The sequence below is a fragment of the Bubalus kerabau genome, chromosome 19 (genome assembly GCF_029407905.1).
Source record: "Bubalus kerabau isolate K-KA32 ecotype Philippines breed swamp buffalo chromosome 19, PCC_UOA_SB_1v2, whole genome shotgun sequence".
NCBI classification, from domain to species: domain Eukaryota; kingdom Metazoa; phylum Chordata; class Mammalia; order Artiodactyla; family Bovidae; genus Bubalus; species Bubalus kerabau.
Window position 1 is genome coordinate 45,005,705 of NC_073642.1, and position 21,380 is coordinate 45,027,084.

The following is a 21,380-nucleotide window of genomic DNA, read 5'->3' on the forward strand; positions in this document are numbered from 1 at the left end:
AAAATCCTCAAATATATATGAATGCAGGTCAAAATCCAACAGTTAGAACTGGCCATGGAACAACAAACTGGTTCCAAATTGGGTAAGGAGGACGTCAAAGCTGTATCTTGCCTCCCTGCTAGTTCAATTTATATGTGGAGTACATCATGGAAAATGCCAGGCTGGATGACTCACAAGCTGGAATCAAGATTGTCAGGAGAAATATCAACAACCTCAGATATGCAGATGATACCACTCCAATGGCAGAAACTGAAGAGGAACTAAAAAGCCTCTTGATCAGAGTGAAAGAGGAGAGTGAAAAATTTGGCTTAAAACTCAACATTCAGAAAACTAAGATCATGGTATCCAGTCCCATCACTTCGTGGCAAATGAGGGGTGGAAATGGAAACGGTGACAGATTTTATTTTGGTGGGCTCCAAAATCACTGCAGATGGTAACTGCAGCCATGAAATTAGAAGACGCTTGCTCCTTGGAAGGAAAGCCATGACAAACCTAGACAGCGTATTAAAAATCAGAGACATCACTTTGACAAAAAAGGACCAGTAGTCATGTATGGATGTGAGAGCTAGACCATAGTGAAGACTGAGCACCTAAGAATTGATGCTTTTGCATTGTGGTGCTAGAGAAGACTCCTGAGAGTCCCTTGTACAGTAAGAAGATCAAATCAGTTCATCCTAAAGGAAATCAACCCTGAGTGTTCAATGGAAGGACTTATGCTGAAGCTGAAACTCCAATACTTTGGCCACCTGATGTGAAGAGCCAACTCACTGGAAAAGACCCTGATGCTGGGAAAGATTGAGGACAAGAGGAGAAGGAAGTGGCAGAGGATGAGATGGTTGGATGGCATTATTGACTCAATAGACATGAGTTTGAGAAAACTCTGGGAGATGCTGAAGGACAGGGAAGCCTAGTATGCTGCAGTCCATGGGATCACAAAGAGTTGGCCACAACTTAGTGAATGAACAGCAACAAATGTATGTATATATGCATGTGGGTGTATACATATATATTATATATACATGTATATTCTATATTATTGGAGTAGGAAATGCTAACCCACTCCAGTATTCTTACCTGAAGAATCCCATGGACAGAGGAGCCTGCTGGGCTACAGTCCATGGGGTTGCAAAGAGTTGGACACAACTGAAGCAGCTTAGCATAGCATTCTATATTATATGCATGTATATTCTATATTATCTAAAAAAGTATACATATATAAAATAGCAAGTACTTACATGTCAGGTACTTGCTCAGAATCACACGGCTATTAAGTGACACAGCAGTTTGCTACTTTGAACCTATATGATGTGACTCTGGCAGCTTAACCATTCTGCTATGAAAGTGAAAAGTGAAAGTGAAGTTGCTCAGTCATGTCCAACTCTTTGCAACCTCCTGGGCTGTAGCCTACCAGACTCCTCTGTCCATCAGATTCTCCAGGCAAGAATCCTGGAGTGGGTTGTCATTTCCTTCTCTAATAAATAGCAAAAAAAGAAAAGAAAAAAGTGGGGGGAGGGGCGGGGAGCAGAGGAAGAACAAAAATAAGAAGGAAGAGGGGCAATAAAGATAAAATAAAATCTAATGCAGTATTTTAAAAGTCAAAATGAATGAAAAAAATCCACAATGAACAAAACTTCAAAATGTTAAATGAAGACATGATTCTCCAAAATCACTTTAGTGGTATCCGACTCCTTGCAACCCTATGACTGTAGCCCATCAGTCTCCTCTGTCCATGGGATTTTCCAGGCAAGAATACTGGAGTGGATTGCCATTTTCTTCTACAAGGGAGAAGACATGATTGGTAAAAGTGATTTTTTCTTTTTGGTCTTCTCTGGTGGCTCAGAAAAGGACATCTTTTTGGGGTGTTAGTTCTAAAAGGTCTTGTAGGTCTTCATAGAAACAGTGGAAGTGAGAAATAGATTTAAAGGAGTGGATCTGATAGAGTGCCTGATGAACTATGGACAAAGGTTCGTGACATTGTAGGGGAATCGGGGATCAAGACCATCCCCAAGAAAATGAAATGCAAAAAAGCAAAATGGCGGTCTGAGGAGGCCTTACAAATAGCTGTGAAAAGAAGAGAAGCAAAAAGCAAAGGAGAAGAGGAAAGATAAACTCATTTGAATGCAGAGTTCCAAAGAATAGCAAGGAGAGACAAGAAAGCCTTCCTCAGTGATCAGTGCAAAGAAATAGAGGAAAACAATAGAAAGGGAAAGACTAAAGATCTCTTCAAGAAAATTAGAGATACCAAGGGAATATTTCATGCAAAGATGGGCTCGATAAAGGACAGAAATGGTATGGACCTAACAGAAGCGGAAGATATTAAGAAGAGGTGGCAAGAATACACAGAAGAACTATATAAAAAAAGACCTTCACCACCCAGATAATCATGATGGTGTGATCACTCACCTAGAGCCAGACATCCTGGAATGTGAAGTCAAGTGGGCCTTAGAAAGCATCACTACAAACAAAGCTAGTGGAGGTGATGGAATTCCAGTTGAGCTATTTCAAATCCTGAAAGATGATGCTGTGAAAGTGCTGCACTCAATATGCCAGCAAATTTGGAAAACTCAGCAGTGGCCACAGGACTGGAAAAGGTCAGTTTTCATTCCAATCCCAAAGAAAGGCAATGCCAAAGAATGCTCAAACTACCACATAATTGCACTCATCTCACACGCTAGTTAAAGTAATGCTCAAAATTCTCCAAGCCAGGCTTCAGCAATACGTGAACCGTGAACTTCCAGATGTTCAAGCTGGATTTAGAAAAGGCAGAGGAACCAGAGATCAAACTGCCAACATCCACTGGATCATGGAAAAAGCAAGAGAGTTTCAGAAAAACATCTATTTCTGCTTTATTGACTATGCCAAAGTCTTTGACTGTGTGGATCACAGTAAACTATGGAAAATTCTGGAAGAGATGGGAATACCAGACCACCTGACCTGCCTCTTAAGAAACCTATATGCAGGTCAGGGAGCAACAGTTAGAACTGGACATGGAACAACAGACTGGTTCCAAATAGGAAAAGCAGTACGTCAAGGCTGTATAATGTCACCCTGTTTATTTAACTTATATGCAGAGTACATCATGAGAAATGCTGGGCTGGATGAAGCACAAGCTGAAATCAAGATTGCTAGGAGAAATATCAGTAACCTCAGATATGCAGATGACACCACCCCTGGCAGAAAGTAAATAACTACAGAGCCACTTGATGAAAGTGAAAGAGGAGAGTGAAAAAGTTGGCTTAAAGTTCAACATTCAGAAAACTAAAATCATAGTATCCGGTCCCATCACTTTAAGTAGATTGGGAAACAGTGGCAAACTTTATTTTTTAGGGCTCCAAAATCACTGCAGATGGTGACTGCAGCCATGAAATTAAAAGACGCTTACTCCTTGGAAGGAAAGTTATGACCAACCTAGATAGCATATTCAAAAGCAGAGACATTACTTTGCCAACAAAGCTCCATCTAGTCAAGACTATGGTTTTTCCATTAGTCATGTATGGATGTGAGAGTTGGACTATAAAGAAAGCTGAGTACCGAAGAATTGATGCTTTTGAACTGTGGTGTGAGAGAAGACTCTTGAGAGTCCCTTGGACTGCAAGAAAATCCAACTGGTCCATCCTAAAGGAGATCAGTCCTGGGTGTTCATTGGAAGGACTGACGTTGAAGCTAAAACTCCAATACGTTGGCCACCTGATGCAAAGAGTTGACTCATTTGAAAAGACTCTAATTCTGGGAAAAATTGAAGGCATGAGGAGAAGGGGATGACAGAGAATGAGATGGTTGGATGGCATCAGCGACTCAACAGACATGAGTTTGGGTAAACTCCAGGAGTTGGTGATGGACAAGGAGGCCTGCTGTGCTGCAGTAATGGGGTTGCAAAGAGTCAGACATAACTGAGCGACTGAACTGAACTGAACTGGTGGCTCAGATGGTAAGGAGTCTGCCTGCAATGTGGGAGACCATGCTTGATTCCAGGGTCAGGATGATCCCCTGGAGAAGAAACTGGCAACCCACTCCAGTATTCTTGTTGGCACAATCCCATGGAAAGAGGAGCCTGGTGGACCATGGGGTCACAAAGAGCCGGACATGACTGAGCAACTAGATGATGATGAAGGCTCCAATATGGTTCAGCATAACTCTGAAAGCAACACTCTCAGGAAAGAGTACTGCTTTGCTTGTTCTTCCTGAGGTTTGAGAATAAATGGACCTTAGTGAGTGAATGGAGCTGGCTTGCGGTGGCTGGTGAGAGCCAGTTCTCTGTACCTCTTCCCAACTCCACGTTAAGGACATCACCACGGTAGCTTGATATCAAATATGGTGAGAATATTTATAGCAGGGAAATTGGCAAAGGAGATATTGGTTTACCATCATCTACCTACTAGAAGGCTTGTTAAGTCTGTTTGGAAACAAACATCACTGGGGAGGGCAGGGTTTTAAAGCTGGCTATCCTGCAGGGCACAACTGAGACTTGGGGCCAGATGACCATTAGCTGTCACATGCATTGCAGGATGTTGAGCACCATCTCTCGGGTGGGGACAACCCAAAGTGACCAAACATTGTCCAGTGTCCTGGGGGTGGGGAGGAGTTGTTTTTTAGAGAACCAACAGTGACCAAAGGAGACAGCAGCAGGCTGAAGAAGCCCAGATACTAGAAAGAGTTCCTTCTAGCCCTTTCCCAGCAGGGAGAGGCAGCAGTCAGAAAGAGTCTACTTAGCCAGGGGTTTCCTAACTCTTGGGTAGAGATTTGTCATGCTCTCTGGGGCCTGAGGATTGGTCTCCTCAGACAAACATTTGGTTAGTATGAGGGGTAATCCAAATTATGATTAGAAACAGATATCCAGCTCAAGACTTTGGTTTGGCCCAGAACAAAACCACACACCGAAATCCCTAATCACTTTCCAGGAAAAGGCCTCTCTTCCACTGGGATTGGGGACATCAGCCTCCTCTTGAACTTTTAATCCATTCACGTATTTCTAGATTCCTGTGCTTCTCCCTGAGGCAGCAGCCTGGAGGCAGTTTCCAGCAGACCCTGCTGCTGCTAAGTCACTTCAGTCGTGTCTGACTGTGTGACCCCATAGACGGCAGCCCATCAGGCTCCCCCGTCCCTGGGATTCTCCAGGCAAGAATACTGGAGTGGGTTACCACTTCCTTCTCCAATGCATGAAAGTGAAAAGTGAAAGTGAAGTCGCTCAGTCATGTCTGACTCTTAGCGACCTCATGGACTGCAGCCTACTAGGCTCCTGCATCCATGGGATTTTCCAGGCAAGAGTACTGGAGTGGGGTGCCATTGCCTTCTCCGCCAGCAGACCCTAGACTCCCAATACCCTCCACTGCCACTGTGGCCACGGTGTCCCAGCAACTGGGTCACCTGCAAGTTGGGGACCCTGAAAGTTCTAGTCACCAGGATTTGGAATAAAATAGGAAGTGAAGTCATCTTTGATACAGCATTAAAACTTTTAAAAGAATATTTAATACTTAATTTACTTTAAAAAGTTGGCCAGCGCTTCTTCTAGAAAACATCAAATGATGGATGATGCTGTGGGAGGGCCTGGAGGTCCTGGAGAAGCCCATGGCCCTTGAAAGTGGGGCTGGGGCAGCTGCCAGCTCCAAGACCCACATCTGTCCCACCGTTGACCTCTGGAAAGAGATGGCGTTCGCCAAGTTTCCCCGTCTGGAATTCACTGACCATCTTGTAAAGACTCACACTGGCGCTTCTGTGCAGACTCCACAGTAACACAAGAAAACTAAAGTGAATTAAGTCTGTTTAAAAAAGAGAGACAGCCAGCAATTTTGACCCACACCCTGCTATGAGTTTCTCTCTCTCTCTCACACACACACACACACACACACACACGTGCACGCTCATCTCCGCAGCAGCTGTGGCCCGACAGTGTCTTCATCCTGGACGCCTGCTTGGTTTCCAGCACACAGCTGTTGAATTGACCCTCATTCACCCTCTCCAGCTGTTGTTTGCAGATTGAGAAGCTAGACAACTGAGGGAGAAGAGGCAAAACTATGCTAAGCAGAGGAGGACAAGATTAGCCTACTCCTTTCTTGGAATCTCAGGGATCCAAGGACTGTGTTGTGCGAATCAGGAACAGCCATTCAGGCCCCAGAAAATACCCGTCCACCTGTCTTCACTCACACAGCCAGAAACCCAAGCCCTTGTTTAGGTAGCTGAGGAAGCTAAACAATGTGCCATTTGAACTATGACCACTGTGAGGACAACTCCCAAATCTTCCTCTTGGGCCCTGACTAGTCTTGAGCTCCAGACCTGCCTTTCCAGTGTCAGGTCCCAAGGAACATCCTGCCAGACCCTCAAATGCAGTGTGAGCTCGAGAAGATCCCTATTCCCAGCCTAGCAGACCCTCCTCCTGGGTTCTTCCTCTCAGCAGCATCCTTCCCCCAGCCCCCTGCCTGCAGTATGCACAGGCTGGAAACCTCAGGTCACTTTCAAAGCCCTCTTCTCCTCCACTCCACACCCCTTCCATCTCATAGATCTGCTCCTTACATTCATTTCTACAGAAACGATTCTCTCTCACCTAAATCACTACACGACTCTGGCAACTGCTCACCCTGTCTCATTTCTGTCCTTCCTTAGACACTGTTTCCTAACCAGCTCAAATTCTGTCCCCTGCTTATAAAACAAGAATGGCTCTTCTTGACCTATGACGCTCCTGAACAAGGTTTTCAAGGACCACCATGGTTACCTACCACTCCACTTTTCTCATCTGTCCTTATGTAATAGGCAATAACCTTTGTACTCAATTCAGTATTACAAGTTAATCACTAAAGGGATTTTGCCTATAAGCTTAAATGATACATAATGGGGGGCTTCCCTGGTGGCTCAGTGGTAAGGAATCTGCCTGCCAATGCAGGAGACACAAGAGACACATGTTTGACTCATGGGTCGGGTCACACCAATCCTCTGGAGAAGGAAATGACAACCCATGCCAGTATTCTTGCCTGGACAATCCCACAGATAGAGAAACCTGGTGGGCTACAGTCCCTTGGGGTCCCTAAAGAGTCAGACACAACTTAGTGACTAAACAATAGTACATAATGGCTCATCTCTGGGAACCCTGCTTCCCAGGTAATAAGCATTAAACTAAAATACCTTTGTTTAGCTTAGAGGAAACATCCTGACCAGGCCCACCTCTGAATGACTGCAGGGAGGAAGAAATTAACACATCCCTTCCAGAGGCTGACCGGAACCAGGAAGTATTTTAATTTACTCCCTCTTCCCACCCTTTTTTTTGTCCTTTTTTGTCTGGATTCTTTCACTCAACCTAATTATTCAAAAGAATTCAAAAGTTCAAAAGTTGAATGAACTTCAAAAGTTCATTCATCTTGTTGCATGGTATCAATAGTACATAAACAGTATTCCATTGTTTATCCAGTCACCTGTTGATAGACATACAGGTTGTTTCCAGTTTTTCTTGCTTGTTCAAACTTTTAATTTTTAAAAAAAAATTTTTTAATTGGAGGATAATTGCTTTACAATATTCAAATTCTAACTCAGGCAAGATAGTTCTTTGGGGCACAAGCCCACTATCTCCTTGCTTTGCTGGCCTTCCAAATAAAGTCATTATTCCTTGCCCCCAAAACTGGTCTCTCAATTACTGGCCTGTTGTGTGGTGAAATGTATGAGCTTAGACTCAGTAATGCTTGGATCCCTCCTAATCTTCCAGCCATTACAAACTCCTTGTCTCCCTAAAACATGGCAAACATGCCCCACTGTTGCTCATACTACTTCCTCAATATGGAATCTCTTTCATCCCTTTCTTTGATTAACCTTGAGTCTTGGATCAAAGGCTGCCTCCTCACCTCCTCCTTGGAAAATCTGTTTCTTCTTCATTCCCATGATTCTTTGAGATACAGATTATTTTTTGAGTGTAGTTTATGTTTCATGTCATCTTATGCCTTAGCCAGTTCACCCCTTTCATTCTATACATTAAAATATTGAGGCACAATATCCACATTTACTAGTAAATTACTTAGCAAATAGTGGTTGAATTAAAACCAATTCCTAGAAAGAACAGGCCAACACACCAGATAAAACTAGGTTAAGATTAGTTTCACAAGGCAGCATGGGGTTGAGGGGATATTCAAAGAGTAATACCAGAGAAAAGAGTTGAGGGTGGAAGGCAAAGACAGATCACCGCCTTACTTTGGCAGTGAGCAAAAGGGAAGAGGCCCACCCCATTCCAAATCCCCAGTTCTCTCAGGGATTGACAATCTTTATCTACAGAAATAAAAAACCCTGACCAGGGTCCCAATACCTGTGCTGTAACACAGAACAAGCCGAAAGTGGCCTTGGGGTTAATAGTTAAGAAACTGACCCCAGCAGTGAGCTCACTGGGCCAAGCACACATCACTGAGCCTTTCCCCTGGGATTTCTTTAAATGTGGTAACTGGATAGTAAATCTTCCCTTGGTGCTGATCGTATATTTAAACTGTGGTTCTTTTTACTTGAAATATTTTTAAAGAACGAGCCTCAGGGGACTGTTGATGAGAGTAATTACAAGCGAAGCACACATCCTCAGCCAAAAGTTTCTTCGAAAACTTAAACATCAGCTCAACTTAAGTGACTAGGAAAGCTGAAAACGTGGGGAAGACACAAACTGTTACTTCTTAAACTCATACTCAGATCTTACCGTTGAGCACCCTGTTCACAGAAGCCACTGAGTCTAACTGTTACATGTCACACAGATAGGAGGAGTTATTTTCATTTTAGAAATGATGGCACTGAGGTTCAAAAGAATGCATGTGAGTTTACCTATTTCTCAGAGAGCTGATAAGCATCTAGTGAAAGTCACTCAGTCGTGTCCGACTCTTTGCAACCCAGTCCTGTACAGTCTATGGGATTCTCCAGGCTAGAATACTGGAGTGGGTAGCCTTTCCCTTCTCCAGGGGATCTTCTCAACCCAGGGATCGAACCCAAGTCTCTCATTGCAGGAGGATTCTTTACCAGCTGAGCCACAAGCATCTAGAGGAGAAGTCATGTACAGTTAACTCTACAGTATCTTCCATGGCATCAAAGAATAGTATGAGTTGAAAAAATACTTGCTTAGCCTCAAAATTAAGATTTCCCACCCTTCTGAGGAAGTCCTACCTTTGGTAATTATACGCTACCAACTACACGCCGGGAGCTGCTCGGCCACGCCTCCATTGCTAGGCCACACCTCCCATGGTGTTCCCGGCCAACAAGTCAGTGCACTGTCCTGAGAGATGGAGCATTCCTCTGACCATTGATTCCCTCCATGGCCTCGCTGAACTTCCCCTGCACTGGAACATACAGTATGGCCCTCCCCATCCTCTTTACATCCCTTCTGTCTAGGATCAGACTTGCATCCCAGTCTGATGAGGTTCCAGACTCCCTCCCATTTTTTTTTTTTTTTTCCATATTCCTTCCCCCAGTAAAATCCTGGCACATTTAATCCAGTCTTGATGTCTGCTTCTGACAGGACTGGAGACTGCTGCTGCTACTGCTGCTAAGTCGCTTCAGTCGTGTCCAACTCTGTGAGACCCCATAGATGGCAGCCCACCAGGCTCCCCCGTCCCTGGGATTCTCCAGGCAAGAACACTGGAGTGGGTTGCCATTTCCTCCTCCAATGCATGAAAGTGAAGTCGTTCAGTCGTGTCCGACTCTTAGCGACCCCATGGACTGCAGCCTACCAGTCTCCTCTGTCCATGGGATTTTCCAGGCAAGAGACTAACATGCCCCAATTTTTGCTTTAATAAATAATTGATAACCTTCATTCATTTCTGAATATTTGTGTGCTCAGTGGCTAAGTCGTGTTCAGCTCTTTGCGAGCCCATGGACTATAGTCCGCCCAGGCTCCTCTATCCATGGGATTTCCAAGGCAAGAAAACTGGAGTGGGTTGCCATTTCCTTTTCCAGGGGATCTTCCCGACTGAGAGACCAAACCTGCGACTTCTGCATCCCCTGCATTAGCAGGCGGATTCTTTACCACTGAGCCACTAGTGAGCACTTATTATATGTATGCCACGAATACAGTGGTGAGCAAGAACAGCATTATTGATGCCCTTAAGAAACTGGTGTGAATCAAATAATTACAAAAATTAAAAGCACAGGGAGCCATGATGAGATGTAACAGGAAGAACCTGACCTAATCTATGGGCTTGAGATCTGTGCTGTGTTTATTTGCTCAGTTGTGTCCAACTCTTTGCAACCCCATGGACTGTAGTCCACCCAGGCTCCTCTGTCCATGGGGATTCTTCAGGAAAGAATACTGGAATGGGTAGCCATGCCCTTGGAATCTTCCCATCCCAAGGATCAAACCCAGTTCTCCTGCATTGCAGGTGGATTCTTTACTGTCTGAACCACCAGGGAAGCCCAGGCTTGAAAGAGAATCCCCTAAAGACGAATAATGTAAGATGAGACATGATGGATAAGGAAGAGTTAATCAGGCAAAGGTGCAGAGCATTTCAGGCTGATGGAATAGAAGGAGCAAAAGCCCTGAGGTGGCAGGAAGCTCAATAAACCAAAGGCCACAGCGGCAGGGAATGGAGAACAATGAGACTGAAGAGGAAGGCAGCGCCCATCTCAGAAGGCCTTGTGGGATATCTGGGAAGATTATTTATCTTTCTAAAGTGAAAATTCTTTAAAAGCAAGTAGCCCATACAGGCCCTCTTTGCCAGATCTAGTATAACACCTGGCACAAAGTAAATTTCACTAAATGTTTATTGAATCAAAGTAGTAGAAATCAGTGAAGAAATATACTATTTGCATTATTATCCTTAACATCAAGGATGCAGCAAATTAGACAAAAGCATCAACCAGGAGAAGTTTCTGTGCCCCATGAGCTGGTAAGACTGATGATAACAATGAGGATGATCCTTCTCAGGCATTGGTCTCATCACTGTTGAGGCGGAAGCAGAGAGACACCAAAGCAGCAGCCACCAGAGTAGGTAGAAGATCAGGCTGCTTAATTTAAATACTGACATTACCACCTCCTCCCTGGGTGACCTTGAGCAACTTACCTAATGTCAATGCATCTCAGGGGCTGTTGCTGCTGCTGCTGCTGCTGCTGCGGCTAAGTCGCTTCAGTCGTGTCCGACTCTGTGCGACCCCATAGACGGCAGCCCACCAAGCTCCCCCATCCCTGGGATTCTCCAGGCAAGGATACTGGAGTGGTTTGCCATTTCCTTCTCCAATGCATGAAAGCGAAAAGTCAAAGTGAAGTCGCTCAGTCATCTCCAACTCTTAGCGACCTCATGGACTGCAGCCTACCAGGCTCCTCCGTCCATGGGATTTTCCAGGCAAGAGTACTGGAGTGGGGTGCCATTGCCTTCTCCTCTCAGGGACTAGGCAAAGCTGATTATACTACTCCATTGGAGTGCTGGTGGGGGGACTGAGAGAAATCACTATGTAAAGCCCATAGAAGGCTACATGGGGCATAGCATATGTTCAATTAATGATACCAATTGTTAAAAATCAAACGTGTTTCTCTCTGCTGAGATAAGAAAACATTAGCAGGGAGACTTCCCAAATGGGGGTGAGTTGTCATAAATCATCAGTCATCAGAACTGCGTGGGATCACTTATGACTCAAGAGGCCAGCTTTGAGGACCAACTGGGTGGGCTGAAGACCCTGGGGCCTGGCCAAGAAACAGGCCCAGACATGTATTTTACTCAAACTCTGAATCCCACACTGATATCTGAATCAAGATCTGAACATCAGACCAGACAGTTTGTCACTAATGTGGAGGTATATGCCATACACTCACAGGGCAGGCAGCGCTGGAGAAAGGACACACTGCTTTCAGCAGCTTCCTGTTCTGGAGGGCAGAGGCTGTGCCTTTTGGCTTCATTTCAGAAGAGCAAAAGGCAGCACCAGAGCAGATGCAGCTCAGTTCCTGACTTTCGGGTTTGTTTTCCCATGTTGGACACTGCAGTTAGAGCCCAAGCTTAGAAGAAAATACTGATGGAATCATCAGATGAATGGAGGAAAAATACCTGGCTCCTACCCCAAGTTCGGTGTCCCAGCTGGCTCTGGTTGCCTTGGAATGAGGCAGGGTGTTTGGGATGTAATTGCCTGGGCAGAGATATGAGGTATGCGGGCCTACGTGCTCTGTAGCACACACCACCAGGCCGGGAGTGACTCTATTTAGTGAGTGTCCATCTGATAACAGCCTGGATCCTTAAGATGCCAGCTGCCTGCCAAGCTGGACATGTCCAAACAGTGGCACCCAGAGGTCCAGGAGACAGAACAAAGGACCTGTTATTGGCTAGACCTGTGTTGGCATGTTATCTCCACCAAAACAAGTCTTGAGCCAGGCTGGCAGAGAGGCTGTACCCAGGCATCCCAGAGTCCAGAAGGGAGACTATCAAATTCTATAAGGGCTCTCTGATGGCCGTTTCAATGTCAATGGTTGAACCTGGGCTGTCTCCTTGGGATTTAGCACTTGGGCTTATATCTTCCTAAGAGTATTCTTTTCTATGCTGCCCATTGTCACCAACCCCCTAGAGTGCTGGCTCTCTTGGTACCCTCTTCTTTAGAGCACAGCATCCCTCAAGGTCTGAAACCTGCCCTCTCCCCACTTCACTAGGACATAATATTAATTATGACCAACATATATTTACTGCTTACACCTGCCACTTACTGCTTTACATACATTTTTAATTCATTTATTCATGGCAGCAACCCTATGTGTACAGCTGTTTCTCCATTTAACTTTCAAGAAAACTAAGGCAGAGTGGTGAAATAATTTACCCAAAGTCACATAACTAGTAAAGCAGCAGAGCAGGAAAGCAAGTTCAGGTTGTTTGGATACAGAGTCCCTGCTCCTATCCATTAGGCTGTATTTCCTCTCTCTCCATAATTGATTTCTTACTGATACAAAAAATTTTAAAGGCCTCCCATTTCTAAGCCTGTTTTTCCAGAATGAACTGCAGCCCAGTGCAGAGCTAGGATTTTATAACTTCCTATTTTATGTATGGGCTTCTCTTGTGGCTCAGCTGGAAAAGAATCCACCTGCACTATGGGAGACCTGGGTTCGATACTGGGTTGGGAAGATCCCCCGGAGAAGGGAAAGGCTATCCACTCCAGTATTCTGGCCTGGAGAATTCCATGGACTATATAGTCCATGGGGTGGCAAAGAGTTGGACACAACTGAGCGACTTTCACTTTCACTATTTTGTGTATAGGAAAATTGGGAAAAGCTGACAAATTAGGAGAGACTAGGAAGGAAAGCGGAGAAGGCAATGGCACCCCACTCCAGTACTCTTGCCTGGAAAATCCCATGGACGGAGGAGCCTGGTGGGCTGCAGTCCATGGGGTCGCTAAGAGTCGGGCACGACTGAGCGACTTCACTTTCACTTTTCACTTTCATGCATTGGAGAAGGAAATGGCAACCCACTCCAGTGTTCTTGCCTGGAGAATCCCAGGGACGGGGGAGCCTGGTGGGCTGCCGTCTATGGGGTCGCACAGAGTCGGACACGACTGAAGCGACTTAGCAGCAGCAGGAAGGAAAGATGAATGGCTCAAGAACTTGACAGCAGCACTAATACTGAGAACTCTGGTGTTTTAGCTAAGTGAGTACTTGGGCAAAGTATCTTTCTGGGTAGAAGCTATGTCTTGGAGCATCTGGTTTAAGAGAGACATAACTTAGCCCAGTCGAGGAAACTGGGTGCATAGTTAGGAAAAGCAGCTACTGACTCATGGTTTATTTATAGCACTGTCTCCCCACAGAGAGAAACAGCAGCCTTGCACAACTAAGCTCTTCATTCATATTGGTGAGCCATTCCCAGGAATTCACCCCAGAAGGAACTCCTTGCAGTCATGGAAATGCCGGAAAGGAACAAACACCTCTGAGCACTTACTCAGAGCTCCCAGAAAGCTTAGACGTGGTTGTTCCTTTCTCCACCTTATAGATGAGGATTCCGGGGCCCAGAGACCTTACATACATGTCCATCACAAGTCCTAGGAAATCCATGGACTCAAACTACATCTGATTCCAAAGGAGGGAAGGACTCAGCACCAGTGCCAGCCCAGCTTTCCCAGGAATCTTCCCTGATTCCTCACATCAGTCCCCCTTCCTGGAATACCTGTACTACTTGTGATCTTTGCCATCATCTAGTGCTAACCCTGTTTCATACCGGGCTAATTTTGCTAGCCAACCAGGCTATAAATTTGTTGGAGTTGTTGGGGGTGGGTACAATAACTGGGGGTTCAAGTTTATTTCAAGCTATGTCTGGGTATTTCAGGGCAGGAAAATTAGGAAAGGTAAAGATCTAGACCCACAGCCTGGTGTCCCGGGTAAAAAGAGTCAGTCACTTCATCCCCAGAAGGTGCACTTTATGAACAGTGTTAGTCGCTCAGTCATGTCTGACTCTTTGTAACTGCAGGCTCCTCTGTGATTTCCCAGGCGAGAGCACTGGAGTAGGTAACCATTCCCTTCCCTGGGGATCTTCCCAACTCAGGGATTGAACCTGGGTCTCCCACATTGCAAGATTCTTTACTGTCTGAGCCACCAGGGCACGGCTTTACGAGTCCCTAAAACATAAGCTAGGAATGACATTCATGGTACTCTTGCCCTCCTTTGTCAGTCTCTCTAAAACTCCTAGAAGTTGAGTCCAAACTTTGCCAAGCATCCCCCAAAGCAGGCGACTGACTGCACTGTCACTAACTCGGGTTTGGTCCAAGGGGAAAGGAAGCTGCACTTTTGTTAATAACCCTGCTTCTGCTTTACTCTAGCCCACCCTGCTGCAGGCCCACCTCCTGATGTGGTGCCCACCAACAGAAGACCCAAGGTCTAACTGCAACCCCTCCTGAACCCCCAGCACATCAGACGAGAAATAATGCCACACGGCAGGCACACTTAGACATGCACGCGTCATTACCAGTCAAAGCCAAGATGTATTTCAGGAGAATTTATAAGGCAAAAAGCACCCTCTAATTTAACAAAAAAAAAAAAGCATGAGGGCTGGGTGTTCCTTTCTTTTCCAAAGCCAAGACACAAAAGCTCTTCTCATATGAAAGAGCCTGAACCCACCCAACCTGATTCTCTCCTCTCATTCAACAAGACTTCAGTGTCAACGACGGTAACCACGGCATACTGAGTCACATCAGAAAGAGGCCACAAGAGGAAGGTGTCATCTTGTCCTGCAATAAGAAAATGATGTCTTCCTGTCCTGCCACCTATCCAGAATATGGGACAGCGAGGGAGCTGACTGCTCCAAACGCAAGCAGGGCAGAAGGCTCTTCCATGTGCTGTGGGAACCACAAGATCACCTCATATCATGATTTATGACAAAAACAGAGCTGGGACGGCAGAGCTGGGTCTGAAATAGGGTGAAGTGAAGTGAAGTGAAGACCTCATTACAGATCCTCCCTGATGCCTCTCAGCTATTTGATCGCCCTGTTTTAAGACAAATAATGAGGTTGTCTTATGTTCAGCCCTTTTCTCCCTGCTTTCTAAAGGGACAATTCCTCCAGTCAGTGGTTTCATAGAGATACGTAGTGTATTCTCACATATTACAGGGCAATGACTGCCGGCCTCTCCCCTCCTGCTCCTAGGTTAGATGAACATCTTGTATATAGGTGACTCTCTTCACCTTGAGCTGTGGCTCCCCTCAAAGCCTTATTTGTCACCTACTTCCGCCACCTGCTCCTGGGGTCCACTGTGAAGAACGTCTGCAAGAGTCAGGAGTTCTGTGTCATAACCCAGGTCTCTCCTGCCACTCCTGCCCTTCTCAGCCTCTTTTCTTCTCTAACTGCATTCCCCTCCGATTTTGTCTCGACTGGTTACTCTTGGTGTTTGCTTCCCCAGGGATGTGTGTGTTCCTGGGTCAAAAAGTGAAAAGAACTACAGGCAAAGGGGAAGCCCCTTGTCCTCCCCCTCCCTGGCTCTGTCCCCATCTCCCTACAGGTCACCTGCCATCTCTGTGGGAAGGAACACGACCCTTCAGAACTGCCCTTCAGAGGTCATGGAAAGAGCTCAGTGCTTCTCAAATCATCTGAGATGAAAAACTACTTTATTTATTTATTTTTTAACAATTTTCAATCCATTATGAATCAAATCACTTGTAAAATAAAAATAAATTACTAAAAAAGAATTTTAAGTGAAAAGAATATAAAATACAAGCCTAACTTTTCTTGTTATTAGATTCAACAGTTCTAACATGAGTCTAGCATTTTGTTATCAAAGTTTCTAAACGCTTGCTCTCAAATTCTTACTTGGTTTCCAGGCCAGCACAGGTTGGAGAAGCCCTGCTCTAACTTAGCTATTTACTTAATCACTTAGAGCCTGGATCTCTTATAAGATGGGAGACCTCTAGGTAGGTCAACCTCTAGGTAGGTCCACATCTGCACATTCCAGCAACTCATTTCTGATGCTTCCTTAGGTTTTACAAATATTTCTGACATTAGAATAATGCTGACTTCCTGAGCAGGGGATTAGTCTGCACTTTGTACTGCTGATTGAGAGCTACCCAAGTCTAAAGCTCCTTGGAGAACAATGAAAGAAATGTCTGAGAGAGGACCAGGCAAACACTGGCAGCTCACTGTCTCGGCCTTTCCTGTGTGGAACCAATGGGTGTTTTGAAAAGCATCCTGAAAACATGTCAAAGGTCTAAGAACTGTTATCACTGGAGCTGGTGAGTCATGGCCCAGGCTGGCAGTAATGCAAATGCCAGCGACACAATGGGTGGCTGTCTATTCAAAAACCTTCCCCTGGAACCATGAGGGGGCATCCCATAAATGACTACAGACAGGAAAAGAGGGTGAGCTTGTCAATTAACTGAGAGGGAATGGTGGCCCAGTTAAAATAATTTCTCTGCTTCTAGAAGAAGCAAAGAATTCTCAGGATCTACCCTAACAAAGGACAGATTGCACTGCAGGAACAAGATTGGGGGCAATCGTCCTTTACTATGAGAAGCTGGTAAGGGAGGTAGGACCCAGAGCAGGGGCAGATAGGGCATCATTTCCTAGAGACAATTGCAAAAACACCTTTATTGGCATCTAATCACTTCACCATACACTTCAAATATTTACAGTGTACAATTCGACAAGCTCCGACACACATAAACCTGTGAAACCACCACCAAATTCACAATAAGTAGCGTACCCATCACGGCCCAAAGTTTCTTAATGCCCCTTTTTAATCCCTGCCTCTCACTTCTTCCCACCCCACCGACCAGGTGACACTTTCTGTCACTAAAGACTAGTTTCCATTTTTCTAGAATTTTATATAAATGAGAGCCTACAGGATATGCTCACGTTTGATCTGACTTCATTCATGTAGCAAAATTATCTTGAAAAACAAGTCCAAGATTCATTCATGTTTTTCTATCATTGTTCATTATGTTTACAGCTAAGTAGTCTTCTAGTTAGAAGTGCTCTTACATCTCAGACAACGTTGTCTTGGGACTAAGATTCTGAGGTGTTAAGGAAAGTTTATGACGATTTAGACCTTTCTTAGAGTGGAAGCGTGCAGCTCCTATCTTAGGAGATAAACTGTTTTTATCTTACGAGGTAAACTGCTTTTGCTTCAAAGTTAAGGAGAGAACAAAGAAACATCAGCTGATAAAGATTCTTAAATGACAAAAAGGACTGTGCATTATCCAAGGTGTGGGGGCTGTGAGGAATAAGGAGAAAGAGACCCAAAAGACCCAAAGACATTGTTCTTACTCAAGATAATACACAGACTACTCTCACTCTCAATTTTCTATTTGGTGTGTTTCTTGTCTTGTGGTAGTAAATGCTCTGAATGGAATGTTCCCACCACAGTTAGGATTTTGTGTTTGGAACTGCTATAAAGGAAGACTACTCTGCAACCACAATTAGAGTTATTGGTTTATTTGTCCATTCACTCACTGGATTACATGTGTGAGGTGTCATCTGTAGGCTGGGCATCATGATGGGGGTATAGAGACACACCAAAGATGTGGAGAAAGACTTGGTTCCTGCTTTCACAGAGTTATAGGGTGTGCAGGCTTCATGGCTGGTTAGTTTTACAATGAACTCCTTCTCAATAAATGAGTATCAGAGAGGGCCAGGCTGACACCATCATGGAGACTAGAAGCCAGGACTGAAGGTAGATATGATGGCAGAAGCAGAGCTCTGGTTCCCAGACTATCATCAGAAAGCACGGCGGCCCACTGACAATGACAGCGAATGCAACCCCGACTCCCCAGCACGGGGCAGGGGGTGAGACCTGGCACGTCTGTCTCTAAAAATCAGCTCTGGAGGTGTACGTTGTTGTTTGCACCAAAAAGCAGAGAAACCTATTTTTCTAACTAGATGACAGTGTTCTAACAGATTTCTGTAAAAAGCAGACCAGTACTTACTCGTAATCCTTCTGTAATAAAGTTACACTGTAAGAGCACAGGTGGAAAATGGCAGGATACAAAACAGAATGAGTTGGATGATGATTATAATAAATCAAACAAGCAACCAAGTCCTTGGAAAGGAAGCACAGTAGAGAAATGTCCAAACAAAATGCCAAAAAATGTGAAAAAAAAAAGTAAAAAAGCACTTGTTTGTGTCTTCATCAAATTTCCTAAGTGAGTATTTTGCTATTCAGGTTTTAAAGAATTACTCTGAAACACATTCTTCATGAAAAGTCATAGATTCTCAGCCAAAGGAAACCAAAGTCAACCATCTGAGTTTGCCTGCAGTCTAGAGAGGAACCTGCAACCATGGAGGGACTTTGGGGAAACCAGTGACACAAGAAGGGTGAAACCTTGCAAAGGGGCTTTGCCAACTTGATGAGTTCACCTGAGGTACAGACAGTGACAGAGAGATGCGGATGGAAGTGGGAACTGGAGTCCAGCTGAAGAGCAGCAGTGCAGACCCAGGCCTACACAGCCTTCAAAGGGCTAGGGCCTGGCTGAGGGACCACAAGAAACTCATTTTCTCTGGGCCTCTAGAATCCTTGTCTGTAAATGGAAAAACAAGACTGGATGAGCTTTACGGTCCCCTATAACTCTAAATGTGTAGGAATCTGAATTGTCTGATTCATTTCAATGTCTACCACTGAAGACCTTCTGTGTGTGAAGAACATCTCTTCAATTTAACTCACATCAATGCTCACATCAGTCAAAAACAAGTTTTTTTGATTGCACATTGATTGGACACCTATTAATAAATGTATACTGTTGCATATTTTCTAGAAAAAGAGTTTTGCAAAGCAGTCTCTGATTAGAGCAAAGGCTAAGAGAGCAAACCTACCTCTTATATAATGTGATAATTCATTCTGATTAGAGACATGGGAAAAAGGATTTTGCAGAAGTCATGGAATAGAAATTGACACATATCTCAGTGGGAAGATGCCAAGGTATTGAGCAAAGGCCTGCTGCCCTCATGGGCATTGCTGTGGGAAGAGGTATCCCATTCTCTCTCCCAGAACCATCTCTACTCCCAGCTGTCGACTGAAGTCAGAAGTAAGCTGCTGTCTGTTGATGAGGAATGTGAGAACAAATGCACAGATGGGTGGAGCAGGAAGCTTGAGGGAAGGTCAGAGAGAAAACAAACGGGGTTTCCTGTGATGAGTCACGGCCTTCGGAGAAATAATTTCAGAGGGCACCACAAAGTCCCCAGCACCTGTCTGTCCAAGGCTTGCACTTTGTACAGAGGAAAATGTAGCAAATGAAGTACCAAGCCACATCTGACAGCCCACAAGCCATGCGCAGGGCAGAGGCCTGAGAAGGAGTCAGGCTGAGCCAGGGACACTTTGCACATTTGACAATTTGCACATTGTCTCCCGGTGTCTCCAGGGCACACTTATGGGTGGGCTGAAGATTCTGGGTTCAAGTTCTCCTTTTCTTTTGGCTGTTGTTTTCTTCAATAGTCACAGCTTGAATTTTCAGATAAAGAGTTTTCTTCTTTTTTTTTTCTATTGTTCTGTGATGAAGATCAATGTAAATCAGATAAAGTTTTTAAGTGTAAAAAACCTACTGAATCTAGAAAGAAAACAAATTTGACCATCCCTGGTTCCTCTGTTGGTTTCTAGAGTTGCCTCTTACTCTGTTCTTATATTTTGCTTCCTCCACCATCTTTGTAGCTCTCAGTTTTATACCCAGTCTCCTGGGCACAGTATCAACATGCCCTTGAGCAAAAAGAAAGTCCAGCTGTCTCTGTCTCCTTAGCTCCCAGACACCAAGGCTCTCCTTTTCCCTCACAAGGGCCTCCAGGAGCTGTCCTCCAAGAGGACAAGATCCTCCAAACTACCTGGAGGTGGGAGTCACTGAACACCCAGAGGGACAAGAAGCCCAGGAGGCACCACAGGGCCCTTGATAAAGTAATGGGATTTTGGTCATCTTAAGGACCTACTCTTTGCACAAAAATGATTATATGAAAGTTTTGAGTTTTAAAACTCAGTCCTCAATCAGTCAAAGTTACAAACTTAAAAATCTAGGTCTTCCTTAAACTTTTAAGTTCAATGTAGAGAGATTATTTCTCTTTCTCAATATAGCAAATTTTAATCACATTTAAGGGAGCTTTTAATCAATGCTTGACTCCAGTCACAAATTTAGTTCATGAAACTCAAACATTTTAAACCATATTTATATAGTTAGCATTTTTAATCTCTCTTACATCAAATGACTAAAAATAACCTATTATAGATGCATTAAATTTAGTTTTAATGTATAAAAAATCTTTGATTCTCTCAAATATCCCAACATTGATTGATTGGAATTTTAGAATATCTTTTAATTTAAAATCACAAACCTAAATCAATTTCTTGATTGCATATTTCAAATTGGTATCAAATGGGTGATCATTACTCTAATAGGCCAATTTCTTGTAACTATTGCAAATGTGTACAAATTAACAAAAATATTATGAGTCTGGTATTTCTCTTAAACATTTCAACATATATTTACAAATCCTCACAGGATTAAAAATGCGTACCCAATTCCAGACTTTACATTACAACTCACTCTTGGTGGTGTACATTCCATGGGTTTGGATAAACGGATGGTGACACTGTTACGTAAACTATGAACTTTGGGTGATTGTGACGTGTCAATGCAGGTTCATCGATTGTAACAAAAGAATTGATGCTTTTGAACTGTGGTGTTGGAGAAGACTCCTGAGAGTCCCTTGGACTGCAAGGAGATCCAACCAGTCCATTCTGAAGGAGATCAGCCCTGGGATTTCTTTGGAAGGACTGACGCTAAAGCTGAAACTCCAGTACTTTGGCCACCTCATGCGAAGAGTTGACTCATTGGAAAAGACTCTGATGCTGGGAGGGATTGGGGGCAGGAGGAGAAGGGGACGACAGAGGATGAGATGGCTGGATGGCATCACTGACTCGATGGACGTGAGTCTGAGTGAACTCCGGGAGTTGGTGATGGACAGGGAGGCCTGGCGTGCTGCGATTCATGGGGTTGCAAAGAGTCGGACACGACTGA

General features: G+C 44.5%; 1 protein-coding gene across 3 annotated transcripts in view; it reads right to left on the reverse strand.

Moving 5' to 3' along the window:
• The window catches only part of SPTSSA (serine palmitoyltransferase small subunit A), a 459,057-nt gene that overhangs the window by 69,910 nt on the left and 367,767 nt on the right, over positions 1-21,380 (reverse strand). Inside the window, exon 3 of one of the 3 annotated variants that reach the window (XR_008705305.1) lies at positions 16,977-19,866. The exons of the other annotated variants lie outside the window; for them this stretch is intronic. The gene's annotated coding sequence lies outside the window, so the exon portion shown is untranslated. Of the gene's footprint in view, positions 1-16,976; positions 19,867-21,380 lie in introns of those variants that run through there. 3 annotated transcript variants of the gene reach the window in all.